This window comes from Ictidomys tridecemlineatus, chromosome 2 (assembly GCF_052094955.1).
Source record: "Ictidomys tridecemlineatus isolate mIctTri1 chromosome 2, mIctTri1.hap1, whole genome shotgun sequence".
NCBI lineage: Eukaryota > Metazoa > Chordata > Mammalia > Rodentia > Sciuridae > Ictidomys > Ictidomys tridecemlineatus.
In genome coordinates this window covers 115,985,682-116,008,414 of record NC_135478.1, presented here as the reverse complement: position 1 = coordinate 116,008,414, position 22,733 = coordinate 115,985,682, and the positions used below count along the sequence as shown (strand labels likewise).

Here is a 22,733-nt window from a genome sequence, read left to right as displayed (position 1 = left end):
TACCATGTCCTCACATGGCAGAAGGCTGAAGGGCAAGAGAAAAAGAAGTGAAAGTCCTTACATAATACAAGAGCAGAAGAATGAAAAACTACACTCAAAAACCTTTTTAACAGCAGCACTAATCCTTTCATTAGGTTCCACTTCCCAACACTGTTGCATTGAAATTAAATTTACAACATATAAATTTTGGAGAGGCCAAACACATTCAAACCACAGAAGATGCTTAGTTTTTCCATGGGCCTGTCTATAGTCTGCACACATTTGCCAATAAGGATTTCAAGTAGCTGGAAAAGAAATTTCTCTCTCTCAGCTCTCATCTTTGTTCAGTCATCCTCTTGGTACATTTAATTCAACAGTCACAATAAGCAGAATTTCAGATTTTTCCCTAGATGGTCACTATCTGGGAGGACAAAATTCTCTACATATGGTGAAGAGCATATTAGATTTATTAACTCCACCTAAGCCCTCCTTTTCTGGGGAAGTTGGGAATGTTCCAAAGAGCCAGGAAGGAGCCTCCTGATGCCTTGTTTTTGCTGTGGCAGCTCTGAACCCAGAACTTGGCTAATCACCTGGGCAGTGAACAAGTAGGAGTAGATGAGAGCCTTGCTACTGGCTCAGTCACCTGCTGGCTCTGTGACTTTGAGGTTATTTAGCCTCTCCATGCCTCAGTTTCCTTATGAGAAGACTGCCTCTGAGGCAAACAGACAACATCAGACATCCCTTGATAAGTTACTGAATCACTGAATATTAATGGATTGACTTATAATGGATTGTCCAAACTATTCATCAGAAGTTGAAAATATCTCAAGTCAAAAATGCATATAAGATTCCTGATCTACAGAACAAAATAAGTTAGCAATACACTGCCCTGTGGCGTGTGAGCTGTCTTCCCTCATGGCCTCATGGCTGATGAGGAGCTGTACCTTGCCAGTGCCCGGCACCACAAGAGAGAACTTGACTGCAATACTAGCCAGAGAAAAAGTCAGAATCCAAAATTCAAAATATGGTTTCTATTCAACGCATTTTGCTATCACAACATCCTATAGCTGAAAATTAGAAAGTTAAATCATCAGGAGTTAGAGTCTGTAATGTCTTGATATACAGATATGATAATATAAGTTATCATTATTCTTGGTGAAGACCTTGTAATTGTGGAGGTAAAATTCATTTGCAGAAATTATAGATAGAAAAATGCAAAGGGATGAGCAGGCAGTGCTAAGCCCCACTCTAGTGTGGTTTGGACCATAGGGACCTCATCACAGTGGGATTAGAGACTGAGCTACAGGTTGGGCTGGAAACTCTTTTTTGTTCTACCCTCAGATAGAGGGGGGGAGGGGCTGCATTTTTCAGATGACAGGGATATCCCAGAATGTTGGGGTCACCTCCTACAATCCCATACTGCCTCATGTTGTTTCTCTTTTAGGCTTGCATCGAATGGGTCATGACTCAGCTTGGTAAATATTTACTCATGTCCAAAGTACTTGCCAGGTATTTTTCTTGGCATTGAAGGGTACACAAAAGAGCTTCAATGATTGTGCTCTCTAGTAGAGGAGGTGGTAGAGGAAGTACACACAACAGTGTGCAGGCTCTCATCTGCAGAAGTGATTAAGTGAAGGACAATGCCCCTTAGGATTCAAAGATGATTTAGTGGATGAGGCACTTATCCTGAGTTTTGGCCATGGTGGAGGGATGTTTCAGGGACAGGGACAGAAAGGATAGGGAGAAGGGAGTTCACTGGGGCTGTCAAATCTGCTTTTGCAAGGAGAGAAACTGTAGTAACCATCATCAGGGAGGCTCCCTTGGTTCTCAACAAGATTCTGGTGCTCAGGAGTCTTGTCCTTGAAGCTACAAAGAACAAAACAAACAAACAAACAAACAAAACTATCCAAATCAGTGGGTTTCTAGGAATCAGATGTCCAATCTCTTTGGGGTGGGGACTGGGGATGGATGAACATCAAGGCTTATCTGAGTTGAGTGGTGGCAGAGCTGAAGAAGTCCATGTATCTAGAGAATAGGAAAGGAAAGACAACAGAAAGGAGATCAGAGAGCTAGTAGTCCAAGAGCAGGAGCCAGGGACCACAGACCTCTTGCACTGGCTTTGTGGTGTGTGGGTGGCAGGCATGGAGAACTAAAGGGGATCCTAACTGGCCATAGGCTGGGTGTTTCTAGAGAGAAAAAATAGGGAAGGCAAGGGAAGGCTTGAGACCACAAGGGGTGGCCTCAGTGGGACAAGAGGGGTATGATGTTGATGCTCCAACATCACCATGTGGGTAAGTCACTGAGAGGTAGAACATGACTGACGTGGTCCATTTTCTGATGCTATAACTGAACACACAGCTATCTTTTTTCATCTTCTTTTCAAGCACTAACATCATCATGGGGGCCTCACCCTCAGGACATATGTAATCCTAGCTCCCAAATGCCCATTACCTAACACCTAATTACCTCCAACTACCATATGAATTTGGGTATTAAGTTTCCATCACAGAAATTTTAGGGAGGCACGTTCAAACCCTAGCAAGGACTGTGGCCAGGAGGATGATGGAAGAGGACAATCAGGAGCAGCATCCTGAGCACCAATCACAGGGCACTCTTTTCTTAGTTGCTCTTCTTCCCCAGCTCATAAAATCCCCGCTCCATCCTTTCTACAGTGGCTTCTGCTGACCCCTGTGCTTGGGAGCTACAGCTACACTGTTTTCTTCTTACAGTTTTTTTCCTTTCTCTGAGCAGCTGCAGGGTGTGGCTGTCTGCACCCAAAATGGAGGCAACATCTGACTGACCCTGCAGCAGCCCCAAAGCATATGCTTGCCCCGAGCTGGGGCCCCTTTCCTCTGGGCCTTGTGCTGTTGGGAGGCCAGGGCTGTGTGTAAGCAACATCATTTGGCTCAAGCTGATCAGAGTCTGGTTTAATTCCTGATAGCATGTGAATTTATAATGTCCTCTGAGAGAGGTTCCACCGCACCCATCCCTTCTCGGTGAGTATCATTTCCCAGACAACTAAAAGGCAGAGAGGCTGAACTTCTAGTCCCCAATTTTCCAGCTCAGGATGCTTACATAGATTTTACCTGAATCAAAACACTGACATTGTGCAACATTCCTGTTTGTCCATGTGCTGAGGTCTTGGACTTGGAAGGGGGACCACTAATGATACCTTTGTTGAAAGCCCCATCTGAAAGCTTCCAAGAGTGGATTTAGGCTGATGGAGACTGGGGTCTCACCCAACATCCACATCTATCTTTTCCTTGTTATTTTCCCCTTTCTTAAGACATATATTTTATTTCAAGTTTTCTTCCTTTAGAATTCTTTTTCAGATATTTTACTCTGATAGGGTGCAAGAGGCTTTCATCACTGAGCAATTTATTTTTTCTGCTTATGAAGCTGGGAATCTTGTATCTTAGTGATTTCTTCCCTCCATAATCTTTGAATAGTTTTTTTCAATGGACTTTTTTACAAATGATGGTGCAGATAAGATATCAGATTTCTGTCCAATTCTGTTTTCCTCTTAAGCAAACTGTTCTTTCTTCTTTGCAACAGGATTGGTTTTCTTTTCATTCTTTGGATTCAGGAGTTTAACCAGAATGCATCTGGGAATTGTTTTGTTTTATTTCATTCATCCTATCTAGTTGTGAAAGCATTTGATTTGAAGAATCAAGTCTTTCACTTTCAAAAAATTTATTTTTAAAATTATCTCTCTCTTTTTTTCTTCCTGGGAAACATTTAATTTCATGCCAGGTGTCTTGCATCTCTGCTCTAAAGTCTCTTATCTTTTAAATTGTGATTTAGGCATCTTATCTTTTTGAAAGTTTATTTTTAGTTAACCAATAAGAATTCTATTTATTTATGGGCTACAATGTGATATTTCAATATATGTATACATTGCGTTATGATTAAATCAGGTTAATTATCATATCTACCTCCTCAAGCATTTATTATTTCTTTCATTCATTTGTTCTCTCAACAGAAGTCATCTCTCTGTTTCCTTGGCTTGACCTCTCTATTCAAGGTACTGAGTTTCTTTGGGATATGGGTTGGAACACTTCTTTGCCTAACATGGTATAAGCTTTCCTTACCATCTATACCAGGGAGACTGTGTACTTCTCAGAGGCAGAATGAAACATGCAACCAACTCTTCAAAGAGGTCCACAATGTCTGGATCAGTGAGCTCAGAGGACTGGGGAGCCCAGGAAGGTCAGTATGGCCCTCTGTATGTCACTTGGGAGGAGGTATTCTCCCAGAATTTATGAAATGGAGAAACTCTGGGAGGAACATGGCTTCTCAGCAGACACTGTGGTAGCTAGTACCTAGGAAGAACTTTTAAAGATATACTTTGGAAAAAATGAAATCCTTGCCTAAAAGTTACACTGCTAAATCTTACTAATTTGCCATTTTTAGTACCCAAAAATTTTTGATTTTTCTTTTCTTGTTTAAAACTATTGATATATATTTTTTTTGTTCTAGAAGAAAACAATACTGAAAACTATTAAGAGGGAACTTTCAAAATAGTATTATCTTTCATTTGTAATTGGATACCAAGTATAACAAAGAGATTCAGCTATGTAAGTTTTGAAAAAGAGGTGGCAAGATATTTCACCTATTTGCTCATTTTAGATGAGAATGATCACTCCTGATTGAAAGTGAAAACTTCTTGGATAGTATTGATTATTTTGAGCCATCTTAGCCAGGATGCTTAAAGCCACATCAAATACCCCAGCATTAAGCCAGGCGCAGTGAGGCATGCCTATAATCCCGGCAGCTCTGAATCCTGAGGCAGGAGGATTGGAAGTTCAAAGCCAGCCTCAGCAATTTAACAAGACCCTGGGCAACTCAATGAGACTGTGTCTTTAAATAAAACATAAAAAATGGGCTAGAGATGTGGCTCAGTAATTAAGGGCCCCTGGGTTCAATCCCTAGTACCCAAACAAACAAACAAACAACAACACAGCATTATCTGCTTCCCTTACCTTGATAGCTGGTCCAGGGATTGGTATATAACCAAAATTAGGCAGTAAAAATCATTGCCAGATCTCCCTACAGCCATCAGGAAAGTCAGTCTTCTCCCACTGGGAACCAGAATTATCAGGAAGGAAAATGTCCACTTTTAGGTTCCTCTGGCCATCTCCTCTGTCTCAAATCATCATGGAGTTGTGGGAGACCTTCCAAAAAGTAAGGCTAACGTAGAGGAGTTGATAACAAGATGGAATCCTAATAACACCATTGTGTTAGGTAGTAGCTAGCAATGAGCAGTGAAATGCAGGCAAGGTCACAAGTATTCTTTAAATTACTTTAGGGTCTTCTTTAATCTATTTCAAAGTAGACAAAGCAAAGGATGGTAGTTAATTTATAGAAAATAAACAGAAGCAAAGGAGCTAATAAGAAAATACATCAAAAGAAAAGGATTGGTGGGACTAACTCTTGACAGGGTCCATTGATGTTGATGTGAAGCTAGGAATTATGGCCAGAGGTGTTTCCACTTGTCTGGAAAGGAAGATTCCTTTAGTAGTGCAAGTGTACTATGGTCACTTCTGACCAACTATTGACCCCAGTGCCTCCTTAACATAGGATTGACTTGTAGAGCCCATTATCACTAACATGTGCTGCAAGAGTTCATTAGAAATGAGGGTTCCCCAAGGACTGGCATAAATGATGTGATCCCACTTTTCCTAATGAATATTTATAAGCAGACCATGTTCAAGTCTACTTATTGTATCTCTCTTTCTCTCTATCATTTTTTTTTCTTTTATGGGAGGTTTTCAATTTTATGTCTAAGGCTTTTTAGAGCAAGACTAATTAGGTTTTTTTTTTCCTTTTTCTCTCCCTCCTTCATTCAGTTGTGCAATGGCAACAGCTGTTGTTTTGTAAATTACATCTGAATTATGGTTATTGGGCTCAGAGAGGTTAAGAGTCTCTCCAAGGTTACGAAGCAGTGAAAGAAATGGAATTCTCTCCAATATATCCCTGGAAAGAGGACAGCATGCACACTTCCCTGGTACTAGAAAGCAAGAGACAGAATAATTGGGAATGCCTGTCCACACCATTCTGTTGTCCCTTCTATTTATAGAAGATCAATACTTTGTCTCATGTTCAACACCACAATTAAAAGTCTAATTGACAGGACAAACAGATAAGCTTCTCTGGAGGGTGTTTGTCTGATTTGTGTAGGTAAACATTAGGAGGCAATTGTTTGATTCAGAAGTGATTGCCCCTCCAACTTGTGGAAGACTGCATAAGATTTGTTTATTTTTAATTTGGCCAGAAAATCCTACTTTATGTTTCTAATTGGTATCAGCTGTTGCATCTGCCTTCTCAGATTCATGGTTCTGAAACAGCAAGAACACTTCCTGTCGCTGCCAGAGTTTAAAAAAAAACTGATACTGAGTCACGGTAAGTGACCTCACACACACAGCAAGTGACCTTACAAGTGTGTTCTGATAGGTCAACTGTGTATTTGACAAGCTGGTGTTCACTTTTTATACCCACAGGAAAAAACATCCAATGTTCTGAATATTGGTAGACCATGTGTGGGTGGTAGGGGGGTTAATTCTTTGGCTAATTAGTATCTCTTTTTTTTTTGATACTAAGGATTGAAGTCATGGGCCCTGGAACAATGATCCACCTTCCCAGCCCTATTTTATATTTTATTTAGAGACAGGGTCTCACTGAGTTGCTTAATGCCTCACCATTTCTGAGGCTGGCTTTGAACTCACGATCCTCCTGCCTCAACCTCCTGAGCTGCTGGAATTACAGGTGTGTGCCACAGCACCCAGTGCTATCTTTATGACATTCTGAAGATTGCTAAACTTTTATGAATATAGGAGGTTTTACCTTTAAAATGGAAAATATGTTTCTGTAAAGAGGTTTGCAAAGTGCCTAGAACATGGCAGATACTCAATGTGACATTTCTTCCCTCACACAGAGATACTTTCAGTTGCAAGAGCTGCAAAACTTTTTCACTCAGTTACAGTTGCCTTTCCATTGCCTCTCTGGGTCTTCTTCCTATCTGACTTCATCATCAAGGTTCCTTCTCTCAAGAGTAGGGCTTGACCAGGCTTGCTCCCACTTAATATTCTTTGTATCTCCCTCCCTCCCCATCCTTCTCTCTCTCTCTCTCTCTCTCTCTCTCTCTCTCTCTCTCTCTCTCTCTCTCTCTCTCTCTCTCTCTCTCTCTCCTGCCCCGTTGCTAACAGTGACCTGAGAATAGGCTATGTATTCTCCCCAAATCATGAAATGTCAAGGTGTTTACAGAAGGTTATCTCACACACACTAGTAGTAAGACAGGCTAGAGAGAGTTATTATTTCTAAACATTTTCCTTGCTAATCTTTATTATTTACATGGTAAATGGACAAAAATATCCAGGAGTCTTGAATGGAGGTTAGCACACTATCCCACTCTGTTAACAACATATGTAACAAAGTACATTGCCTTTATCATTTGTATTTTATTTAGAGACAGGGTCTCACTGAGTTGCTTCAACTATTTGAAATTAAAGTAGTTCCTATAAGGCTGGGAGTGTGACCCAATGGTAGAGTACTTGATTAGCATGCTTAAGATCTTGGATCCCTGTATTTGATTCCCAGCACACACACACACACACACACACACACACACACACACACACACACACACACAGATACTCTGAAAAGTCACCAGTGCCAATGAGCCTGTGCCAAGGCTGTCATTATCATTAGAGTGCTACTCTGAAAATGCTGTGGTAGTCAATCTCTGAAATTCCCTCTCCTATGTCCCCCTTCTTGTGTACATATGTGACTACTTATATCAAAGGAAAGAGCTTATGTTTTCTCCCCTCAAGCCTAGGCTGATTCTGTGGCCACTTTGACCAATACAACATAACAGATCGGACTTCGTGGGTCTTTTAAACCCCGGACTTAAGAGAGCTGGTAGTTTTAGCTCTCTTCTTCTTACCATGCTCATTCCTATATCACTTACATTGACATCCATCTGCCTCCCTAAGAGGAGCCAAGGCCATGTGGAGGTGTTGTGTTATTAGTCCCGGTGATCTCATTGCTGATCTATAGGAACAATCACCAGTCCTGTGAATGAGCATCTTGTATGGTTCTACACTCATTTTATCAGTAGATGGCCAAAACCAATATGCCATTCAGTCCAAGGGCCAGTTAGCAGGAACCCAGTGAATTCAAGCTCTCTGAAAAATGATAAAATAGGTGTTTATGGTGAATGATTAAGCTTTGGAGTGATCTATTACAGGAACAAATAATTGAAACAATGATTACCCTTATTCTGGGCAGTCTCACCTTTGCATTTCATTGAAACTACAATTTTGACTAAATTCTGTAGGATGTAATTCTAAAATCTCATAAAACCTGTATTTAAATCACAGCCGTTATATCAAGTAATTAGTTTAACTCAAGTTTCACTGAGACCACTTAAACAAAACATGTATTGATCTATTTATCTTGTTTTATTTAAAACTAAAATGGGCTCATCCATTTGGTTCATGTTCTTTATTCACACATTTGGTATAGAGACTAAGGAGCAGAGTTACTAGGCTTTGATTTATGGGCAATCCTTCCCGGCTTTGTACATCCAATCCTACTAAAGCACTCAGCATGTGGTTGGTGTGCAGAAAAAAAAATTTGCCTTATCTGAGGGTTTTCCTTTGCTCTGCCCAGAACAAGCTGTCCCCATAGCTGCAAGTGTGTCCCTCATTCCACTCATCAGCAGTCATTTAAGTCAAGTTCTTTCTTCTCACATTTATTCGATTTTTGTTTTAATGAATCTGAACCATTCCATAGCATTCCATAGACTCAGCAATTTTCAAATTAAATGCTAAATGGCATCTAAAATGCTATACATGTTTATCTCTGATTAAAACTTAGGATAAGAAAAGTGCTTTAGAACAAACAATAACAAAGCCTTGTAACTCAGTATTTTCTCAGTTTAAAAAATACCATGGAAAGCCTGGTGCTGTGGCACACGACTATACTCCCAGCGGCTATGGAGGCTGAGGCAGGAGAATTTCAAGTTCAAAGTCGCCTCAGCAACTTAGTGTGGCCATAAGCAACTGAGACCTGTCTCAAAATTAAAACAAAATAAAGCAAAAAAAAAAATGGAATGGGGATGTAGCTAAGTGGTTAAGCACCCCTGGGTTCAAACTTTGATACCGGCCTACCTCCAAATACAAATGGAAATGATTTATTAGTAGGAAACAACCCAGGAAAAAATTAGACCAACTCTTTCCATTCTGTATTCTCCCACTACTTCTAATACAGTTTTGGCATGCATGCATAAAAGTTATAACAACAGCTAACATCTAGTAGCTTTTAATAACCAAGCAATTAGAGCTCCTACTATGTGCCAGGTGCCAATCTAAGTGAGTTTTATTGTTGTTGTTGTTCAACCCACTTATTCCCTCAATAATCTTATGAGAGCCCCATTTTGCTGTGGAGGAGGAAGTTGGAGCACAGAAAGGTTAAACAACGTGCACAGGATCATAAAATTATGATGCTGTGTAGGTAGAATTTAAATAGAAGTATTCAATTCTAAGTCTTAATAGCTTTAAGAGTCAATACTGAATATCTTACCCAAAGAAAACAAGAAGCTAACAGCCCCTGGAAAGGCACTCTTTGTCACTTTGTACCTCTCATAAGAAGTACAGTCATCCGAATGAGAATAGTCATGCCTTTTATGCAGGCGATAAAAGTCCTGAAAATTGCTCTTATTGTTATCACATTCTATGTGAGTATTTAGCATGTGTAGAAGCATTTATTTAAATTATATGCTTACAAATTATATGCATACATGTATACATGTGTATGTGTGTATATCTACCTATACTTACAAGAGTATCTATAAATATATAGGTAGATAGAGATGTGCAGGATGTACCTCAGACATCTATGTGTTCATTATATATAATACCTGTATATCTATGAAGGGAAGAAGACTAAACTAAATTTAACTGAGTCATTAAATAACTTTGTTTCAAACACTTCTTGTTCACTTCTTCATTTACCCTAGGCCTTACCTCTTGTTACAGCTATCTCTACGGAAACAAGTTCTGCACAAGTTTCCTGCAGGTGTAACCCAATATCTTCTGACATTGGGCATCTCTGGGACAACAAGCACTTACAAATTAAACTTGGAGAAGTGGACAGACTACATTGTGACCCTGGATATGAAGGATGGCAGCTAACAGAGAGGTTTTTCTTTCTTTCTTTTTTTTTAAATAGGAACAAAACTTTATTTTTTTTCTTCTTTTTTTAATTGGTTGTTCAAAACATTACAAAGATCTTGACATATCATATTTCATACATTAGATTCAAGTGGGTTATGAACTCCCATTTTTACCCCAAATATAGATTGCAGAATCACATCAGTTACACATCCACATTTTTACATAATGCCATATTAGTAACTGTTGTATTCTGCTACATTTTCAATCCTCTACTATCCCCCCCTCCCCTCCCCTCCCATCTTCTCTCTCTACCCCATCTACTGTAATTCATTTCCCTCCTTATTTATTATCCCATTCCCCTCACAACCTCGTATATGTAATTTTGTGTAACAATGAGGGTCTCCCTCCATTCCCATGCAATTTCCCTTTTCTCTCCCTTTCCCTCCCACCTCATGTCTCTGTTTAATGTTAATCTTTTCTTCCTGTTCTTCCTCCCTGCTCTGTTCTTAGTTGCTCTCATTATATCAAAGAAGACATTTGGTATTTGTTTTTTAGGGATTGGCTAGCTTCACTAAGCATAATCTGCTCTAGTGCCATCCATTTCCCTGCAAATTCCATGATTTTGTCATTTTTTAGTGCTGCATAATACTCCATGGTGTATAAATGCCACATTTTTTTTTTATCCATTCATCTATTGAAGGGCATCTGGGTTGGTTCCACAGTCTAGCTATTGTGAATTGTGCTGCTATGAACATCGATGTGGCAGTATCCCTGTAGTACGCACTTTTAAGGTCTTCAGGGAATAGTCCGAGAAGGGCAATAGCAGGGTCAAATGGTGGTTCCATTCCCAGCTTTCCCAGGAATCTCCATACTGCTTTCCAAATTGGCCTCACCAGTTTGCAGTCCCACCAGCAATGTACAAGAGTACCCTTTTCCCCACATCCTCGCCAGCACTTGTTGTTTGACTTCCTAATGGCTGCCAATCTTACTGGAGTGAGATGGTATCTTAGGGTGGTTTTGATTTGCATTTCCCTGGCTGCTAGAGATGGTGAGCATTTTTTTCATGTACTTGTTGATTGATTGTATGTCCTCCTCTGAGAAGTGTCTGTTCAGGTCCTTGCCCCATTTGTTGATTGGGTTATTTGTTATCTTATTGTCTATTTTTTTTTAGTTCTTTGTATACTCTGGATATTAGGGCTCTATCTGAAGTGTGAGGAGTAAAAATTTGTTCCCAGGATGTAGGCTCCCTATTTACCTCTCTTATTGTTTTTTTTTGCTGAGAAAAAACTTTTCAGTTTAAGAAGGTCCCATTTGTTGATTCTTGTTATTAACTCTTGTGCTATGGGTGTCCTATTAAGGAATTTGGAGCCCGACCCCACAATATGTAGATCAGAGCCAACTTTTTTTTCTATCAGACGCAGATCATGGTAAAAAGTTTTCAGGCTGGGCGGAATTTGCAGGCCAGCAATGGTCTGGTGATCAAAGTCAGTGAAACAATGATTTATGTCAATGTGTCTGGAAAACAAATTGAAATCATTCTCCAAGCCATATCCTAGTTTCAAGAAAAAATTATGTGGTATCACATATAATTCCTAGAAGGGACATTATGACTTATAATAGGCATGTATTTTATTAAATATATAGCATAGCTATGTGAAATATTAACGGGGATGCTACTGACTCATACCATAGTAAAAAAAAATACGGAAGATAATGGCCGACTGTGGAGTAACAGTCAAGTGGAGCTTCTTTTGCTGAATCAAATTAAAAGTCAAGATTCTTCTCTACCTACCAAGCAAATGTTATCATTTTTTTCCAGTGGCTATTAATAACCTAGGGAATAGAGAAGGAAAAGAGAGGTCAAATGTCATCGTGAGGCATCGTGGTCATTGATTGCCTGGCATCCTCTAGTATAGTGATGATATTGGGCACTATTGATATTATCACCTGGGTGATTATTTCTTGTCAGTAGCCATCTGGTGTACTATGGGATGTTTAGCAGCATTCCTGACCTTGACCCATGGGATGCCTCTAGTTTTATCTTCATTCAAGTTAAGACAATCAAAGGCATTGGAAAAAATTTCCAAAAATGTCTCCTATGCAGCAAAATCCCCTCCCAGCTGAGAATCACTGCCTTAGGTTAGTGCAGATGCTAACTGACTGGTGGGGTGGGATGACAGGCAAGGAACAGAGAAGGTTAGAGACTCAGGGCTCTGACTCTGGGCAAGTAACTTAAACTCTATAGGATTCTGTTTCAAGTAGAATGTCATAAATATGTAGAGAAACAAATAAAAAGGAAAGAAGATGCCGGGATAGAAATACATAAAGAAGACACAAGGACATCAAATGGACTTAAGAGGCTCTGTGTTGACCATGGTGCAATGTGGACTTTCCTTCAAGATGTGAAATTCATATCTCATTTATCTCTAGTAGGTCTTTTGCAAGAGCACTTTCTAAATCAAACAGCCACCCAAGTTCCCTGATGAATGCACAGCTCAGTGAACCTGGTATTCTCTTTACATCTGCTGACTGGACTGACAGCAGTGAACCTGAGACGAGCAGCACACAGGCCAATCAGGTTATCTTCTTTAGGAGGATGAACTTCAAAGATATGAACCCAGGGAGAACCAGCAGCACTGGGAGCTAAATCCAAATATTCATGGGAAAACTGAGAGTCTAGACAATATGTAAGAAAAAGACATAAGAAAGCAGAAACTGAGTAAAATATGAATATAGTATGAATGTGAGTAAATCTGAAGTTTATTTATATACAGATTCACATTTAGCAGTAGAGACACGAGGTCAACCACAGATTTCTCATATCTTTACATGGGATACTCTTTCCTACTTCATATACCATCTTTCAAATATCACCCCAGAGAGGGTGTGCTGGACAGCACAACCCCCACTGACCACACTCTATCACATTCTTTGTTTTAGTTTTTTCAGAGGACTTCTCACCACACAAACACTCTTTGGCATTTATGTGTGGGCTCCTTCTTTCACATCCCTCCTCTCACCCACTAAAAGCAAACTCATTGAAAGCAGTATCTTAACCACAAGGTTCACCACCACTGTATATGCAGACCCAGAATAATCTCTCATGCAATAGCATTTAAATTATGTTATTTGAAGGAAATTAACAATACATAATTCTATGAAATGGAGATGATACCATGAACCACAAACCCTACTTGGAAACAGTGTTTAATTTTTATGGATTGTTAGTATATGTGTTGTCTATTGATAATAAATACCTTACATTGTAAATTTGTTATTTCTCTTGAAACTTTTTCACTCATTCTTGAGAACTATAAGAAACAAAGGATTCTCAAAACTGCAAGATAAAAATTAAAAACACAAGTTGAAATAATAGTACCTTTAAGTGGAGTAAAGCAAGCACCCCCCTATTCTTACTTCCACATTCCTTTCCACTTGGCACTATGAAGGCTTAGTCCAAGAAATGACAAGGAAAGAGATCCAAGCTACATCACGTACCCCTGTGTCTTAGTTCATTTTCTGTTGCTATAATAAAATATCTGAGACCTCATAACTTATGAAGAATGAAGGTTTGTTTAGCTCACAGCATGGTGAGGGCCTTCTTGCTGAGACATAACATGGTAGAGGGCATCACATGGCAAGAAAAAACAAGTATACTAATTTGAGTCTCTCTCTTCCTCTTATACCACTTTTATGATCCCATCTAATCCTAACTGCCTCCAAAAGTCTCACATCCAAATACCAATAACATATGAACTTGAGTATTAAATTCCCAACACATGAACTTTTAGGGGAACATATAAAGCACAGCACCACGTATAGGCCAGTGAATTGGCTTATAGGTGTGCAGATATTTTTATATATGTTTTTATACTAATCATTCTTATTAAAATGTCTCTGACATGTCGGCATATGGTAGACAAAAAATTCTACCTGTTCCAAATGATCCCCAATTCTTATGGACCCATGTTTATGGGATGGATATATTTGAGTAGTGTTATGTGTCAATTTGGCTAGGCTATAGTATCTGATTATTTAATCAAATGCTAATCTATATGTTTCTGTGAATATTTTGTACATGTGATTAATATCTAAAATCAGTTTATTTTAAGTAAAGATAATCCTCAATCATATGGGTGGGTCTTATCCAATTAAGAGAAGGCCTTAGTTACAAAATCTAAGATTTATCATAGTAGAAATCCTGCCTTAGACTGCAGCATTACTTCTCACCTGAGTTTCCAGCCTACTGGGCCTGTCCTACACATCTCAGACTTGCCAGTCCCCACAACTGCATGAGCCAATTCCTTGAAATAAATCTCTTTCCATATGCTGATACATATGTGCATCCTACTGGCTCTATTTTTCTGGAAAACTCTGATTACAATATGCGACCACCATGAATAAATTAGAGTCTTTTCCCAGAATCTTTTAGAGATTTTTTCATCTCTGATTGTGAATTTACAAAGATATGCTAGAGCTCTGAGCATTAGCTCCCCAAAGGGTGAGCTAGTTTGAGACCAATGAAGCTGAAGTGCAGTGGCACAGAGGCCAGAGATGGAAGCAGGAAGTCCCAGCAAACAGAGAGCACCCCAGTTCTGACACAGCAGTTTCTGAGGTCAATAATAACCAGGGTCATCTTGGAAAGGCTTTGTGTGACATCATATCCTCTTCTGGCTAATGCTTGTTTGAACTGCATAAGCAAGTCATGGGACTGGTAGGAGGTCAGCACTGTGATTCTTTTTTTTTTTTTCTGGATGAATTTCTGGAGACCACTCCGGCAAAGAATCTTGAATCTTTGAAGGTCATCCAGAGTGAAGAGTGACAGCACCCATCCTTATTTTCATGCAGAAAAGCTAAAGGGGTGCAAGTGGACAGTTGTTACAAGCCTAAATAAATGCCAATGATAAAATCATACTTCAGCTGTACCTTCTTGCAAATGCCCTTTGTCACTTTCAGCCTGAAAGTGACTGAAATAGGTCATAAAAGGTTCATGTTCATACCACAGGATCCCCACTACAGTCACAGATGACTAAAGCAACACTGAACATTTTACCCAAAGAGTAGCATGGTCAGGCAGAGCCCTTGTGAGATGTGTCTCAGAAAGACAGGCTTTGAGACTCAGGTTCAGTTCTTGTAAATTTGGATATTGGCAACTGTGACCTTGAGTTAGAAGTAGAAGATGACAAATCCAACTCATGATGTGGAGTTGAAGACCTAGCAATTCAAAAAGCATGTGTATCACACAAAGGAAAGAAAAACAGGGGAAGAAGATGCCAACTGGTAAAGATGGAAGAGCTCAGCAGGTATGTGAGAAGAAGGTGCCAAGAGGGTGAGGCTATGCAGTGGAGTGAGTTCCACTCCCTGTTTCCATCAGGTTCCATGGTGCTGAGCTCTCTACCAAGTAAAATAAAGCTTCCTTTACCTGAGCTATCCTAAGGTAAGTCTTGGACCCTTACAAATCAACAAGATTTCTTGGAACATGTTTAGTGTGATTGCAAAGTGCTTCAGGTGGATAGTTGCTAGAATACAACATTCTAACTGGTCAGAGAACAGTATTTCTATTTATTTATTTATTTATTTATTCATTTATTCATTCATTTATTTATTTATTTAGTTGAGATGGGGGTCTCATTTTGTTGCCCTGCTTGTCCTACAACTCCTGGGCTCAAGTGACTCTCCTGCCTCAGTTTCCTGAGTATCAGGTAGCTAAGACAACATGTGTGCCACCATGCCGGCTAGTAATTCATTCATTTTAAATGGCAAAGTTACTTAGCAAAATATGTCCACTTGCAGAATGTTAATTTCAAAGCATCTGTTAATGTTTACAGAGAGAAAGAAAACTCTCAGAGACCTTTATTTCTTAATTAAATTATTTTCCACTGTGAATATAGAACTGAGATTTTAAATAAATATAATATCTATGTAAGTTATTAGATGGTCCATAAATCTCAGTTTTGCTCTCTTAAGCATTTTTTTAAAAAATGAATAACTTCAAAGAACACAATCAGATTTTTGAAGGGAGGAAAAACCATCATAATGAAGAAAAGGTAAAAGAGACAAACTCTTTCCAGTCTTAGAGGAAAGCGAGAAAGATTTTGAAAGAAACTGAGAAGGTTTAAAAATTATGCAAATTCAATAATGGGTTATGTTGTCATTACTCCCCTAAATGGGGAACACCAAATTATAATGTCAGTCCAGAAACATAATCTGGAAATCATCAGAGATCAGAACTAACCTGCACAGCTTGGGAATGGCTTTCTCCACAGGAACTTAGTGTCTGACTGTCCGTTTTTGCAAGATGGATGAGCGCAGGTGCCATAATAAGGCCAAGACACTCAGTGATGATAATGGCCCATGAAGACCAAAATGATCCATAAATTTTAATTGAACTACAATTGAGTGCAGTCAGCCTGTGACAGATTTCATTCTAGCCACCTCACCCTAAGTTCAAGACTACTGTTGTGAAGGCAAGTCCCAAAAGGCCAGGTTGAGATTTTTGTAAGGAATCCTATACCTATCTTCAACTTCCTTTGTAATTTCTAATCAGAGATATCTGGGGCCAGATCTTTATAAAATTGCATTAGTTAAAGATCCTCCCAGGGAATAGGTTATCCTAGATTTTAGCAGTAAGGGTCAAGTGGTGGCATCACTGAGAATTATCCACTCATTCATTCTTTTACTCATTCATTCTACAAACATTTGCTTGTTCTTAACTGTGTTGGAAATACAGCATTCACAAAGGAGGCAGCTATACATAGATGTTCTAGGACGGTGGATGAAGTTCTACAGAAATTCCAGTGGGGGAGAGATCTGAAACAATCTGGAAAAGTCAGGAAAAGCTTCCTAAATTTGAGTGTGATGAGTCAAGTATTAAAGGGTGAGCAGGGGTTGGCCAGGAAAAGGGAGGTGGATGATGTATACCAAGGTCAGGGGACTGAATAAGCCAATGATTGTGGGGAAAGGCAGTGTGGTGGCATAGGAAAAATCCACATAGCCTCTCTAAAGGCACAGCAGCACTAGTTTAACTTAACCTGGCCAATGTTGACATCCTTGTTTTTTTTTGGGCAATTCAATGCCTATTTATATAATAAAATTATATCTTCCCCTGCCACAGAACACAAATAACATTTCTATGACAATACTCCAACAAGTTTAAGCACATAGTGGGAAACTGCCTAGGAAAGATAAAGAAATCTATTCAAAAAAGATTCAATTATAAAAGCATTTAACTGCCCAGGTAGCTATCATTACATGGTAGTTCACACTACATTAAACGGAGAGCCTGTTAGGGGGGATGGATTTCCTCTGAACTGAAAGCCACTTATGGAGCAGTGAACTGTTAGAAGTTTCCATGTCTCAAATGGGTATTTCTTTTTTTCCTTCCAGGGTCACATGACTTTAGCATAGTGCATTAGTAGAAAAGGCCAGCTTCCACTCTCAGACGTGTGCTTGTCCTCAGACTTCACTCCCATGATTTAGAAGATGCAAACGTTATTGCCTAAATATTATTTTATACGTCCATCAGGATTCAGGAAAACACTTTAAATAGCTACTTAATTTACACTGTAATGACTGGGTTACAGCTTTAGCTCATTAGCAATTCTGGAAGCAATAATTTTGAAAGCTATAGATGTCTCTGATAGACGCTTGAACTGAACTCAGCTCAGAGACAGTCCCAAACACCTCCATCTCCCATTGCACCAGGTTCTCTGCATGCCATGGACGCAGAAGAGCAGGAAGGGCTCCCTCCACTTTTAGTTGCAGCTATTGGCGCCTAGCACTTTGCGGATTTCCCCGCAACATGTCACTGGGGTCCATGGAACTAGTGGTTTTCATGTTTCAGGTGAAGGGCAGAAATCCTTTTGATTAGCAGCATTGTGACCTGAGCCCTTATAGCTCCTGTTCCTCTCATACTTGGTTGGAAGCCTTCTTGTGAGTTTTGAAGTTAATTTACTAAAATATATTAGTAGAGCCTCTACTTGGAGTCTGGGATAGTGGCATAGCTTCCTGGGACAGGCTGGGCAAGGCAGGAGGGCCTTGTATCTTGCAGTTCGCCAGTTCCCGGGGCTGGCGGTGGAGTGCTAAGACTGGCAATACCTGTGGAGGAAGCGGATTCGGTCCTGGGTGGTGGCACTACAAAGTTCCCCTTACTGACCACTTTCAACAGTCCATACTGTCGGTTGAAGCAACTGTGATTCTCTGATAAGGAATGGTGCTGTTCTACATGCCATTCTGGATCACTGAATGTCTGCCCACCATGATTCTCTCACGAAAAATTCTGCTGTGTCATCCCTAAAGATGCTGTGCTACTGCTGGGGACAGCAGGGCTTTTCTTTCATTTAGGAATGTCCACTTTGTTGGGATTAGTTGCATTCCCAAGCATTGGACTGGCTTGAGCAATTCCCTCTCCTCCTACCGCACTGCCACCTCATTTCTAGGAGGGAATTCCATCTTCTTTGAGGTCATTAACAGCAGTGCTTGTCTGACTCCTCTTTGGATATGCCCCAACTGAAGGAATAGCTGGTCCAGCATGGTCACTGTAGCCTCTCTGTTTCTGGCTTTAAGAAAAGCTTCTCTGCACTTTGTGGGAAGGAGACTGTCTGGTGCTGTTGCTGAGGTCACTGCTTGGCCTCACCTTAGCAAGTGAAAAATTGCTGTTAGAATCGGAGTCACTAGTGTTCAGCTCTGCAGAATTTCTCCCCAACAATAATTATGTAGCTGTGATTTCATCATATTTCATTTTACTAAGAGAGTCTTGAATTTTTTCCTGTGAATATCCCATTGCTACCATAATATCTATTCTCTTCTAGTCCAGCTCTGGTTCAACAAAGGGTTAAAGTTCATCTTCCTCATGCCCTGTATTGAGTCACCAGTCCTTCATGATTTGCTCTGGAATGCCTAGCTTAATTGGGTTTAGAACCAGAAAGCATTTGAGGAGCTTTTCATAGCCTGTGGATATGTAGAAAGGGATTCTGTAATTATCCTCAAAACTCTCTAAGTTCCTTCCAAGATTCTGTCCCCCCAAAGGGAAGCAACCCATTGACTAGAGTGTACCGAATAATGCCAAGACTCCACTCATCCACGTTCAGCTCATGGTACTTTTAGCTCTGGGAGAATTCTTGGGCTGCATATAGAGGATTCCCACAAAATGTATCTAGTTTAATGACCAAAGTAAACTCATTGCTAAAACAAAAATCTGCTATTTTAATGTTCATATCTGCATCTAACAACAGATTTTCTGCCTTGAGGTCTCTGTGAACAATTGCTTTTGATGGCAATACTGTACTGCAGACACGATTTGTCTAAATTTAGCTCTTGCTTCTTTTTTTCTTCATTCTTCTGTGTGGAATCATATAGTCAAAAATTCACCTCCACTTGCATACTTCATGATGATTAAGTAGAGTTTTTTTTTTCAGTGACTTCAAACAACTTCACTATGTTTGGGTGATTTAAAATCTTCATTATTCTTACTTCTCTGAAGAGCTTTTGTAGACTTGTTAGATTCAACTGAGTTTTGTCAATTATTTTTATTGTAGCCTCTCTGCCTGTAAGGATGTGTTATGCCAATTTTACTTTTGCAAAATTTCCCTTGCTGATCATTTTCAATAGTTCATACTTTCCAAGGTGAGGCTGCTCATCCACACAGGAAGCTATGGGGTTTCTACACCTTGCTCCACAGAGTCCAGTGCAGGAGTTGACTTCTCCTTGTGAGGTGTACATGGTTCTTTATCATTGAATATCTTCAATGTCTTTTAATGAATTTAACAGAAAAAAAAATAAACTCCCAAATCTACTCAACTACCAGAGTTAATAAATGCATCTGGGTACCACTGGCAGGCTTAGTTAGGGCTAGGCAAGAAAAGGGGAAACTAGGAAAGAGTTGGAGAAAGAATGTGAAAAGAATGTTATAAAAAATAGCTTCGAATGCCTTCCACAACAAAAGATGATTGCCCAGTTTAAAATTATCCTCTGGATAAGTCTAAGAGCAAACTATAAATGAGGAGTGATTTGGGTCTACTCATTTCTAAGATTCTCATTCTGCTATGCAGGCAATGCAATCATAAAGGTACTGACTGCATAAAGAACGGTTATATACACTAAAGTGGATCCAGGACCTGGGCATTTGACCAGAGGCCCTGTGCCTAATAGAAGAAAAAGTAGGCCCAAGTGTCCATCATATTGACTTAAGAACCAAATTCCTCAATAAGACTCCTAAAGTGCAAGAAGTAAAATTAATAATTAACAAATGGGACTGTATCCAACTAAAAAGATTCTTCACAGTAAAGGAAACAATCAAAAAATGAAGACAGAGCCTACAGAATGGGAAAAAAAATCTTTGCCATCTGCACCTCAGAAAGAGCATTAATTGGGCTGGGGATGTGGCTCAATCAGTAGCGCGCTCACCTGGCATGCCTGCGGCCCGGGTTTGATCCCCAGCACCACATACAAAACAAAGATGTTGTGTCCGTCGAAAAACTAAAAAATAAATACTAAAAATTCTCTCTCTCTCTTTCTTAAAAAAAAGAAAGAGCATTAATCTCCAAGATGTATAAAGAACTCAAAACAATAATAATAATAATAATAATAATAATAATAATAATAATAGCCCAATCAATAAATGTGCAAAGGAACTAAACATATTTCACAGAAGAAATACAGTAAACAAATACATGAAAAAGATGTTCAACATCTCTAGCAATTACAGAAATTCAAATTAAAATGCACTGAGATTTAATCTCACTTCAGTCATAATGGCAATTATCAAGAATACAAGTAACAAAAACTGTTGGTAAGGGTGTGGGGAAAAAGGTACACTCATATACTGCAAATTGATGCAACCACTCTGGAAAGCAGTATGGAGATTCCTTAGAACAGTTGTTATGGAACCACCTTTTGATCCATTTTTTTCACTCTTCAGCAAATCCCCAATGGACTTAAAATCAGCATACTATAGTGACATGGCCACATTAATGTTCATAGCAGCTCAATTCACAATTGCTAAGCTATGGGTATATAACCTGGCTTTCAAAGTATATTTTGAGGTTATAGGTGCCCTCAATAGATGAATGATAAATAAAACGGGGTATACATGCACAATGGAATGTTACTCAGCCTTAAAGAAAAATGAAATTATGGTATTTGCTTGTAAATGGATGGAACTGGAGACTATTATGCTATTGAAATAAGCCAATCCCAAAATCCCAAAGGCCAAATGTTCTCTCTGATATGCAGATGCTGATTCACAATGGGGGGTAGGTATCACCAGATTGGACACTGAGGAATAGGGGGAAGGGAGGAAGGATGAGAATGGGAAAGCAGTATAATGAATTGGACATAACTTTCCTGTGTTCATAAATGCACACATCACCAGTGTAACTCCACATCATACACAACCACAAGAATGGGAAGTTATACTCCATGTATGTATACTATGTCAAAATACATTCTACTGTCATGTATAAACTGATTGACATAAAGATGAAAATAATCCTCAAACTAAAATCCATGAAGTCTTCCCTGATCCAATATAAAATATGAATTCTTCTAAGATTTTTTTAACTTTCTTTTTAAAGACCCAAAAAAAGCTTATTCAATAAATAGTGTGTATTTTCAATCTCTCCTTCATTCTCGGTTGGCAAGGGTTTCTTAGTGGACATCTTACTTGGACTCTGCACCCTGCAGGGGTAAAAACAAAACTGCCCATCCCTGGGCTGCCAGCAAGCAGCTACCAGGAGTCTCCTGCCCAATGTCCTGGGTCTAGATCCTGGTATGGCCCAGGCTCCCCACAGGTTAGGCTCCTCCCACTCTCCCACCCATCACCCCTCCCACCCAGTTCAGCTCCAAGGCCTCCATACAGAGCTACCCTAACTTCCATTTTGAAATAACCCCTAGTAGGTTCTTGGGTACTTGCTAACTTCTGTAGTTACAAAATGGAATGAAGCATGAAGCCCTTCCTCCTTGATAAATTAACACCCTTAAAATTATAATCCTGTACTAAAATGAATTCAAATAAGGTCTAAAATGCATGAATATTGAAATACAAATGTCTCTGAAAGCTCCAAGGAAAAAATAAAAACTCAGTAGTGACAGTTTCACAAAAAATGTCTTTTGAGCTGGGTCATGGTGAAAACAAAGACTATCTAGGTTGAAAAATGCATGGATTCTGGATAGTATGAAACTAGAATGTTCATTGGCTTGAAGTTAAAAAGGATTAGAACAGTAGATTCTCCAGGAAGGGTTTGGGGGACTTGGTGGGAAAAGCACAACGTGGCTTTCAAAGTACACTAGGAAACTGGTCTTGAAGTTATGTTTCCATGATAGTGTTTTAATGTGGCTTTTACTTTTAGTTTGGATATCTTAGTAATACACATGGAAATTGCGACCCATTCTAGTAGGACAGAGACCCCCGCCCAGCAGACCCTTACCATAATTAAGCAGAAATCCCCAACATATTTGTAACATATAAGTTCCTCATCTTGTCAGACACAGGATATCAGCAAAAACCTCTGCAGAAGAGCATTATGGTTGGTAGTTTCCTCTTTTTGTAAATGTCAGGTTTGGAGAAAAACAAACAAACAA

The 22,733-nt window shown here is 39.5% G+C and overlaps 1 pseudogene; it reads right to left on the bottom strand.

The window, feature by feature from the left end:
- Positions 1 to 17,731: 17,731 nt before the first annotated feature.
- LOC101977163 (MAP/microtubule affinity-regulating kinase 3 pseudogene) lies at positions 17,732 to 21,811 on the bottom strand (annotated as a pseudogene).
- Between the last annotated feature and the right edge of the window lie 922 nt (positions 21,812 to 22,733).